At 39.7% G+C, this 11,614-nt stretch overlaps 1 long non-coding RNA gene across 2 annotated transcripts in view; it reads left to right on the top strand.

Annotated features, from left to right (window-relative positions):
- Window positions 1-9,617: 9,617 nt before the first annotated feature.
- LOC120792922 overlaps window positions 9,618-11,614 on the top strand; it is a 99,087-nt gene continuing 97,090 nt past the window's right edge. For both annotated transcript variants that reach the window (XR_005707900.1, XR_005707899.1), the window contains exon 1: window positions 9,618-9,726. This is a non-coding gene — a long non-coding RNA (uncharacterized LOC120792922). The remainder of the gene's footprint in view (window positions 9,727-11,614) is intronic.

The following is an 11,614-nucleotide window of genomic DNA, read 5'->3' as shown; positions in this document are numbered from 1 at the left end:
GGGTGCAGTGTAGCAATTTACAAGCGCTGGTAATCATGCCTGTTTTACCACTAGAAGACTATGGATTAATCTATGTCATAATATAACATCCACAAACTACCCACCCACCACATACTGTATGATTAGGCTCCAGGTTAGTTTTCCTAGGCACTATGCTCTCAGCTTGCAAATGAATGCTGCATCCAATGTGATATTACAGAAAAACAATGCCTGCAGCTGTAGGACTTTACATCAGAGCCACAGAGATTGGAAGTGATGGATTTACTGCCCCCCCCCCCATTTCTGCTTGTGTCCTTGGTGGGCATACCATGAACAGTTGACTTAGATTAATAAATGTCCATACACAGAAGCAATGAAATACCCTTTTTCATGAATCACACAATCACACAAATATCTGCTTTGATTAGGACAGTAAGAATATTCAATAAAATCATGCAATTTATGTTTTACAGTATGCCCTCCATCTGTTACCAGTAAGTAAATGTATCACTGTGTTTATAACTCCTTTTTCAAACCAGTGACTGTTATGACACCAATGTCTGTCCACTGGGCAGAGTTGATGTTTAGTCACTACAATCAAGTTACTGAGGTGAGACTGATAGAAATTACTCAGTAATGATAACAAGAATTAAATAAGCTGCCTTTCACTGTGAATCGTAAATTTCACAAGGGCACTCTAAGACATGTGTTCCCACAAAACAGAGACACACATGGTCATGGCTGGCTGTTCTATCTAGGCAGTTGAATTTAATGGTGTCGAATGTCAGCTGTGAGCTAATTTCAGCATGAGAAAAGTGGTAATAAATTAAAGAAAAGAATGCATTATGATTGAAGAGGAGTGCTGAAAAAGAGCAATTATTAAACTGGGATGACAGTTCTGCTGAGGATGCACACTTTTCACAGTAATTTTTGTAGGGCTCAAAGGAACAAGGTTATATTGTATTTAAATCCTCCTCACATACAAGTAACTTTATCATATTCATTTATATTTCCTTGTATTGGCCCTGGTTCTCTAGTCCCAAGTCAGCTGCTATCTGAAATCTGCAAATAATTAACATTCTCTGAATCATATCCTCTAAACATAATAACATTAACATAACCAAGATTCTCCTACATTGTTACTTCAGAAAAACATTTCCTCATTCCCATTCAGTTCTTTGATTTAATTACTGCTGTGCTTTGTTCTAACCCTCAGGAGAGCCTATGGATTAAGCATCATAATTAAGCAAAACCACAAAAAACTGCTGCATCCACTTAGAATAGTTTGAGCCAAAGATCAAAACTGTGTGGCTTAATTAAACAATCAATTGTTATATCTATCTATCTATCTATCTATCTATCTATATATATATATATATATATATCTTCTTAGTTTTTTTTAATCAATTTGCATACTGATTTCCTGTCTGAAAAAAAACAACCTATTTCTATTTTCATATCTTCCCATTAGTCTGTGCTCAGGTAACTGTACACAGACTTCTCAGAGATAGGTAGCTGGTTCTTGCTGTGAGCCATTAGTGTTTCTGTTAAAGAGGAACTGGGAGAGACAGATGAACATGAATAATTCTGTCATTCATACTGCCAATATGTAGTGCTTTGGGGGCAGCGTGGTCGTTTTAATTGTGTACAGATTTCAGAGCTAAATGAAGATGAAAATGTGTTCTTTTAATGGGATAACAAGACATAAACATACACAATGCATATAAATGCAGAAAACAATTTAAACATGTTGTAGGTTGAAGTCACTTTTGGGCAAAGTGAATCAAAAAGTGAATGAGCCATGTTAGGAGTGTTATTTTTCATGTTGTTCCCTTGAAAGGAAATTTCATCTAATAATTTGACAGAATATACAATTTACTGTGGCATATTAAAATTTACCTTGCACAAAAGAATCACATTGCACAAAAATATGATTTGGTTTATCTCTTACTGTGCCTCATTTGTTGAATTGGTATAATACTAATGTAGAGATGTCTGTTGGCAGGTTATACATAAGTGTAAATAGCTTAATGGCACACTGCAGGTATTTAAACAACCCATTTCAATTCTATTTTTAGCTTTGCAGAGTCAGGCATCTTTAAAATTAATATAAAGTGCTAGTAACATTTTGATTACTCTATCAAATTTAATATTTAATGACAAAATTTCAGCTCACGCTTGGACTTGAATTTCTAGGACTCACCTCACTAATAAGAAAACAAATAGGGAAACATGAATGTTATGCTTACTTATACTATATTGGTGCCCTTACTGACCGCAGCCTACAACAAAATTGCCATCAAAAAAAACTTCAGTAACAGGAGCTGAATTCGAAGCCTGCTGTGTGGAGAGTGAACATGAAAGGTCATGATGTGGTTTCCAGAGAGCCTCCTTTCTGTTCTGCAGCATTTCCAACACAGTGCTCTGGAGCAGGCCGAACTGCATGCTGGTGTCAACCGGCTTCACTTTGAGCTTCACCCTAAGGGGCTGGATGACCATGAAAGCAGTGCAATCAAAGAATGTGATTGCCATCATGCAACCACCTCTCTGGGTGGGAATAAGCCCTGTGGAGCTGGTACGTGATGAAATTGTCCACAGCCATTATGGTACTCCACCTCAAAAGAATAAGCTGCATTTGAATGGAAGAAAATGTCTTTATTGTTATATTATGACAGTTTGTCCAGTGTGGGGAGTCATTTCTTTCCATATTTAACTACTCTCAAATAGATCAGTTGGACTGCTGAAGATAAAAACCCACATTGCTGTCATTAATAATCTTTAATATGTCTATATTTATGAGGTTATAAATTGATTGATTTATTCTTAATATTATTTCATGTGTTTCCCACTGCTCCATTTCTACAAAACCTGCACTCTCTAAATAGCAGACTCCTAGGACCAAGCTCCCCTTCTCAGCAAACAGCACTAGCACAGCAGGATGAAAGTAATCATATACATCATTGGTGTTTTCTAAGAAGAACTGTGTGATTGCACACTGAAACTGAACTTCTCTAAGGCTAAAATGGCTATGGCTGGATTTGCTCTTTTCTCCACCAAGATCTACAAAATGTTACAATTATTTTTATAAGGCAATGACCTAGTAAGTGGCACTTCCAGCATATGATTACTTATCACTAAAAAAGTTCAGTTCTTTCACTACAAGAGGTATAACATTGCAAACCCATTGCAAGATAATCAGCCCAGTGGCATCAACAATGCGTGTGTTTGTGTGTGAATGTGTGGGTGTGTGTGTGTGTGTGTGTGTGTGTGTGTGTGTGTGTGTGTGTGTGTGTGTGTGTGTGTGTGTGTGTGTGTGTGTGTGTGTGTGTGTGTGTGTGTGTGTGTGTGTGTGTGTGTGTGTGTGTTAGGAAGCACATGTGTGAATGATATAAAGCAGGATGAGGAAAAATAAATGATTAAACCACCAAAAGGTCCCACTATGCATCTCTAAGAAATTTTAAATGTCACCTGTAAACAAATTTGTTTCATTCCTTCTTTGATATCCTCCCTCCTTGCTCCTTGCTCCTATCCTCCCTTTTACACAGACACCATGACGCCTATGGAAAAATAAATAAAGAAATAAATTTAATCTTTTCTTTAATAATCTTCAAGATTATTATTTTGTCTCATCAAAGCCACTCCTTCAGTTAAACCCACTGCTGTAATATACTTATTATGTGAACCCAGCAAGTTGAAAGTTGAATTCTATTTCTGGCTCTTCCTATGAAATTCATATTCATTAATCAGAACCTTTTTTGAGGCTGTAGAGATACAGGTGACTTTCACTAAAGCAGCAGGCATCCAGGGTAACATGTGATACCTTAAACTGGATAAGCTGGTGTGAATACGTACATAGACATATACTCAATATACGCACATGGATTCTCATTGCATTCTTATTAAACATGAAATATCACATAAACACAAGGATCAGAAATAGAAACATTGAAACACTATTGGCTTGATTTATGCTCACAAAATGTGCTACTGGTGCAATTAACATTTGTATTCTACTCTCATTGCAGATTGTATTTAGTAGATAAGAGGTCATCAAATTAGATGGTATTTACTCATTAAAAAATAAAATTTTACAAGATTAAATCAGCAGGAGGGTTAAGGCTTATTAATAGTTATTGGTGCCTTTTGTCTTCATTTGTTTCTTCTTTTGTTTTCACAGTTGCTGACCAAGCCGTATAGTTTTTGATACAGCACATCTCATTCATCAATGTAAAACAATGGCCGAGGAAAAAAATGAAATATCAACCGGACATCAGTTGCAGAGTTGAAGACATTTTTCAAGTCATCCATAAGCCTTCATCAGTTTTACTAGCTGGTGAGAGGTTACTGGCATTTAGACCTCTGGGGAAGACACTAGGATGTCACATAATGAGCATTGTTAAGATAAATATAGTCACATGCCTTACATGTAAGACGTTCATCTGAGTCATTTAAGGCGTGAATTGTAGTATGATGATTTGGAAAGTGGTGATACCAAAACTGGGGGGGGCCCTCTGAATGTCTCCAGATGATGTCCTGTCCCGCCATGGTGGGCCAGTGGATGAGTTGGAGAAACATATATTGGTTGCCAGCTGGGGCTTTTCAAGGATTTTACACATTCTTGCTGTGCCTCTGTATGTTTTCTCTTGGTACTCCGGTTTCTTTCCGTAATCTAAAAGCATTGATGTGTTAATAGGATACTCTAAATTGTCCTTAGGTGTGAAGTTTTAGCCTTAGGAACCAGTCCAGGATGCCCCACCTCTCTTTGAGCTAGGATGCTCCTGCACATGATAAGCAGATATAAATAATGGGTGGATGGTGTTCAGTGGTAGGAGAAGTACCTACAGTCCCGGTTGAAAAAATTGGAACTGCTGATTTTTAAGCACAGAATTTATAATATCTTCAGAAATAAATGCAAATAAACCAATTTTGTATAATCAAAATATTTTAATACAATGTCAAAGGTTACTGAGCAAAAGAAAATAAAAAAAACAAAACTTGCATAATAGTAAAATATTACAAACACAAAATGTACCCTAGACATAATTATTGGCAGGTTTCACTAATATTTGGTTGCAGAACCTTTTGCAACAATGAAAACCTATAAAAGTTTCTTGTTGCCATCTGCTGCTAGTTTCCGCCACTCTTCCATTGGTATGCGTTCAAATTCTTTTAAGTTTGCAGGAGTCCTTCTTGCCATGGCAGATTTCAGCTCTCTGGAAAGGTTTTAAATTGGATTTAGGTCAGGACTTATTGCTGGACAGTTCAAAACAGTCCATCTCTTCCTTTTCAACCATTCTTTTGTGCTGATATGTGCTTTGGGTCATTGTCCTACTGAATGATCCAAGACTTTCGCCTCAAACCCAGTTTTCTGATGCTTGCTATCACATTTTGCTCTAAAATTCCTTGGCAATCTTCTGTTTTCCTCATTCCTTTGATACATTCAGTGCCTCCAGTACCAGAGGCAGCAAAGCAGCCCTGCAGCATGATAGAACCTCCACCATGTTTTACTGTAGGTCAGGTGTTCTTTTCCTTATGGGATTAATTTAGTTGCCTATAAACAAACTGATGCACTGCATTCCCAAAGAGCTCTTCTTTGGGTTCATCTGTTGTTAGATCTAGCAATTTGTCAGCGCGTACGTTGATTTGGGAAGAGAATCCAGGAGATTAGTTATTTCTCAATGTAACAATTTATTAAAAACCAGAAAATCAAATTGAACATGTACATTGAGAAAACCACAGTCTGCAAGCAGTTCGCTATAGCCAACTTCCTAGAAAAGAGTGTCTGTCTTAACGTTACACAGAGTTTTCAGTGGGAATGTGCATCTATCTGATTGGTCAAGAACATTGGGGAGGCGCCGTGGCTTAGGCTTAGCCCTTCCATTGGCTGGCGGATAGGTTGGTCCCTCCTTTCTTCCACAGGCTTCAACCAGTCGCGAGAGATGGCACCCTAAACAGGAAGAAACCCTGCACTCCCTCACGTGTAGCTCGTTCTGAATGTATAGTGTTTATCTTATTCGACTGACCTGACCCAGTATGGGTGTAGTACAAGATATTCTTGTACATGATATTCTTTCCTTGTCTATCTCTTTGCACAACAGAAAGAGTTCTTACATGACTAATCAGATAATGTCTTTATGTTTGTGGCATTGTGACCATCAACTGTCCTCCTTAAGACATCGCCTACGGAATGGCCTGTTTTCATAAGCCAATACCTTTCTATGTACATACAATAAACTCTGTGTCCAAACAGCATATATCTTTGGCGTGCTTCTAATATTCGCATGATTAATAAAACAGCTAGATCTAAGACTATCCATAGAACTCTACTCCAGAAAGACTGTGGCTTATCTATAAAAGTTTTTGCAAACATTAGTCTTGCCTTTTTGTGTCTTTCTTTCAATAGTGGTGTCCTCCTTGGCCTTTTTCCATGGAGCCCCACTTGGTTTAGAGTGCGGTGTATGGTATGGGCTGAAACCACCACCCCATATTGCTCCAGGTCAGCCTGAAGCTCTTTAGATGTCTTGCGTGATGTTTTTTCCACATTCCATGTATGGAAGAGAGGTCCTTGAAGAAAACCTGCTCTAGAGTGCATGTGACCTGAGACTGAAGCGACGGTTCACCTGTCAGCACAACAATGATCCGAAGCATATAGCCAAGACAACGGTGGACTGGTTTCGGAACAAGTCTCTGACTGTCCTAGGGTGGCCCAGCCAAAGCCCAGACTTAAACCCTATAGAACATCTGTGGAGAGAGCTGAAGAGGGCAGTTCACAGATGCCTCCTATCCAATCTGATGGAGCTTGAGAGGATCTGCAAGGAAGAATAGGATAAACTGCCCAAATCCTGGTGTGCATAGCTTGTAGAGACTTATCAAGAAGACTGGAAGCTGTAATTGCTGCTAAAGGGGATCCTACTGAATTAAGGGTCTGAATATTGTTGTAAATGAGAGATTTCAGTTTTTTGATTTTTAATAATTTTGCAAAAAATTCTAAAAATATGTTTTCACTTTGTCATTAATTGGTTATTGAGTTTCGATTGATGGATAAAAATATAAATTTTATCAATTTGAAATAAAGTCAACAACAGAAAAAAGTGTGCAAACAGACAGGGGGTCTGTATACTAATTTTTGATGGTGATTTGTTTCTCCATTTTACATATCTGTACCCTTCTCAGTGCACTTCACTTCCTAGACAATGTTGCCCTGATGATGACTTTGTCTCCTAAAAACTGGATATATGTACTACTAGTCTGTTTTGCCAATTATGTTTTGAAGCGAAATATAATTGCTGCCTAGATTATATCGATATGCCCTGGCAATGTTCAATGTATTGTGATATAAATGTACAGCACACTAGTTATAGGGAAGAGTTGGTCGGGAGGGTGATAGGCTTACAAAGAGCAGGACTTTGACACAAATGACCAGGGGTTGCATCCTGAGTCCTGTGTGTTGTTAGGTTTAGGCGACAAATACACTTTGGTTGAGATTAGGTAAAAAGATTTTGGTTACATTTTTATGTTACATGTTTACTTTTTCAATATCTAACCAAGACCATGGTCTTTCTCTAACCTTAACCAAGTACTGAGACAGCACCATATCCATAGCGGCAGGGGTCTACCACAGCAGACAGAACCCAAGGTGCAGGCTTTGCAAAGATGCCCCTGATTAGCAGGGTATAAAATGCAAGCTGGGACAGCATCCACTGAGAGGCATAGCCAAGTGCCTGGGATAGTGCACAGGAACCCTAGCCCCGATGGGACACGCGACCAAAAGTGGTTGAGAAAAAACACAGCTAAGATCCTGTGGGACTTCACGTTTCAGACTGACAAGTAGCTGCTGGCCAACCAACCAGACATAGTGGTGGTTGACAAGTATCAGAAGAGGGCAGTTGTGATAGATGTGGTAATCCCTGCTGACAGTAATATAAGAAAGAAGGTGCACAAGAAGATTAAGAAGTACCAGGGGCTGCCAGAACAACTGGAACAGATGTGGAAGGTGAAGTCCAAAGTGGTCCCAGTGGTAATAAGACCATTAGGACCACACACACACACGCACGAACACATATACACACACACACACACACACACACACACACACACACACACACACACACACACACACACGCACACAGAAAAACACATGGGAGTGAGAGGGAGATATAATTTCTTTTTTATCATGCCGGAATTGCTGTGGATATTGTATTGGAACAAAACAAATGAAATACTACTAATAGATAAACATTTAGCAAATAGGTTCACAATCAATATTTTGTGACTTGGCAGATATGATACTTAATAATGTTTCTTTATTGTGTTGATAGAAAAAGTCATCCTTAGGGACATTATTTTTCTTACAAAACTTATTAGCTATTGCAAATTAGTAGTAGCTGCTCACTTACAACTTTAATGTGACCTTAATGAACTCAGCAACTCTATTGTGACATCTTGGGGTGAACACACCAGCCAGTAGAACTGACAGTTAACAGTTTCATCGCAACATGACAGGATTTTGGCAGATTGATGACTCAGTGAGCAATACAGCACAACAGTATTGCAACATACAGTACAATACCTGTTAAGGGATATGAAAATTGGCATTTAAAACTGTGGAGTGGGGAATATAAAGGCCATTATAGTATGACTGTAAATGAGACTGGGAGCCACCAGTTGCAAAGATGACAATTTATTATATGTTCAAGAGCAATTTCATTCAATAAAGCACATTTGGGGCCAAAAACAAACAATTACAGAGATATTCCCTTGAAATTCTTGTTTCTATTTGTCTAGTCTAACGGTGCTTGAGAAAGAATGGTGTGTCTGTCAGCCATGTGATTTATTGTTCTATAGTTGATATCAAATGAAAAATGTAAGAATTCAAACAACTTTTTATAAGTCCTATAAGTAGGGTAAGTCTATACAGCTATGTACTGTATCACTGTGCAGCAGAACCTATGTGTGGTCATCTGGCAACTCAAGAAACTCTAACTCACGGCAGAAGGCTGCATTATGTTCCATGTTCATAATACATCGCAAACTGACAGGCCTAAATAAGTACTAATAACAGGGGCATTGATCTATGGAGGGCATGTGCAAGATGTTAATTGAATTCAGGGAACAAGATAACCAGCAGGGGTTCAATGATGAAGTACCGCAAGTAGGCTATAGGTAGCAAAAAACATTTTTTACCATTTCTTTCTTTTTCGTATAGGCTGTACCTGTAGGGCAGAAACCTGGGAAGCCCTGAAAAATAGGGGGGGGGAATCTTTTCTCATTCTTACTTTTGTGGAAACGCGGGCGCCGAATGTGCTGTTGCAAGTTGTTACTGGTACTATAAGCTGTAGCTATAAGCACAGAGAGCGGTCCAGTTTTCAGTTATCACAGGTCTTGTTGTTTTGCTTTCTTCGTGTGTGTCTGCGTGCAGTTGACACTGGCTTAACGGGTAAACGTGTGCTTCAAAAAGCCAAGGAAAACAAAGCCCTGGGCAGCTTACCATCCATTGCACCATCACTGTCTCGCCTCCTTCCCTGCGTTTTCAGTCCGCGGGAAGGCAGCGAGTCCAGGAAACAACGTTTGAGACTCGGCCCTGTGACCGAGGTTTGGGGCGTCGACTAAACCTCACTCAGACCAATGGGAGTCCACGGTGGAACTTTGTAAACAACCCTTACACGTTGTTTTAAAGCTGATCTTATGTATTTACTCCACAAACGACTCCGCGGGGCCGCAGCAAAGTGAGTCTAAGGCCAAAATCAGGTGAGACGCAGTTGTGTTCGGTCGCCTTTTTTTAAGAAAACAATTTGTGCTGTGCTTTCGTGCCGTCTGCGCGCGCGCGCAGAGTGTTTGTGTGTGTCTGCTCGCGACTCGTAGTAGAAACGGTGCTAGTGCAAAAACAGCTGTCATGTAGTGTAACCAGAGGAGGGGGGTAATGTGAGGGATGGTTTTTGTAAAACGACAAAGGATACATAAGGGTACGCTATGTTACCTTCTCACGACATAACGTTATAAAACTCCTTAATGTACCGAACGACGTCGCCACTACACTGTACAGTAAAACGTAAAATTCCTGTCTTGATCACCCCAAACACACACTCTACAAGTGTCCGTTAGAGGATCACTGTCTGTTTTGCTTAAAGTTTGGCTTTTACCCCACTGAAAGAATCACTAGCCTGTTTGATAGGCCTGTTCAAAACATTAAAAACGGTGGATGAGATTTTAATCCAATTTGAGAGACTTTTAAGGGTGTGGTGATGTTCCCACCTCAGTGGCCGAGGACTGAGTCTGACTGTGCCAAAAAAAATCTTATAGTTCTGTTGACACTTTCTGCTTTCCTCTGTGTCCCTCTACTATTTTTTTTTTTTTAAACCGATAAGAGACTACGTGTTTTGGGTAGAATAAGGGCTATAGAGGAAACTCGACGGTTTAAACTCAACAAGGCTTTCGTCGATTTTCTGAGTAATTTCAACGAGCAGGCAAATGATGGAGGAGAGTTCATTTAAAAATCACCCAGCATTTGCCAGCTGACTGAGACCGAGACAGAGGCTACCTGTTATTAGGCAGTTTCGCAGCCTGTGAATGTGTCAGAATGGTGGTAAATGGCAAGAACTGCTTGGCCTGCTTCAAGTGTGAGACATGGACTTGGCAGGTGGTCACTGACAGGAGAAAGGGTTCATGTTAAAACGTCACTCACACACATACTCACAGACTACAAGTTCCTGCCCAGCCTAAATAAGCCATTGCAGTTGTTGTCTCTGAGCTCCGTTGTTGCTGAAAGTGAACCGCACCGTAGCTGTGCTGTATTTTGTTGCCTGTTGTTTTACTGTTAATCTGAACAGTTTGCCATAGGCTACAAAAGTCTTCACTCAGAACGGATGTGGGCACAACTTTCGTTGTGGAACGTCAACATCTGCATGCTCCGTCTTCCCTCAGCACGCCCACCTCAGCTGGGGTGGGTGTGTGTGTGTGTGTGTGTGTGTGTGTGTGTGTGTGTGTGTGTGTGTGTATGGGGGGGCTTCCTGTCAGAATGGCTGAGCAAATGAATGGCTGAAGGCTTGGCAGAGGCTCAGGCCTGGTTGGGGGGACTTTATACATGCAATCATGATTTTTCTTCACTGTAATTTATCTGGAAATGTGACGCATTTCTTTTTAGTACATTTGTGGTTTGGACAGCTTGCTAACTTTATTTCATCTCGATTGCACCGTATTCTTTGCCAGTGGGTTTTCTATTTAAAAGGAACTATCTCTACTCCTCCAGTCACTTCTCTGTCAACATTTGACAAACAGCTTTTACTAAAGGCTTAACGGCAGTATATACTCATCTCCAAAAGTCCTTGGACCGTCAAACACTTAGTGGTATTTTTGGCTCTATTGCTGGCAGCTTTTGGCTCCTTGATATTGTTTTGGATGTAAAATGACACTGTGGCAACAAGGTTAAAATGTAAACTGTGAGCTTTAACTGCGATCATATTTAAGCCATACTGGATAAATCACTCTAAAGAGAAAAATTAGTGGTCAGGAAGTATCATTAAATATTTTTCTTGAAGTCATTCAGCTGCTTACTCTAAACTGCTAATGTTACATGTTTAAGAGCAACAGATACAGTGTAAAGCAAAGCAAAGACAGATGGGAACGGAAGAAATATACC

Source organism: Xiphias gladius, chromosome 8 (assembly GCF_016859285.1).
Source record: "Xiphias gladius isolate SHS-SW01 ecotype Sanya breed wild chromosome 8, ASM1685928v1, whole genome shotgun sequence".
NCBI classification, from domain to species: Eukaryota; Metazoa; Chordata; class Actinopteri; order Istiophoriformes; family Xiphiidae; genus Xiphias; species Xiphias gladius.
This window is presented reverse-complemented; position numbering and strand designations above follow the sequence as displayed.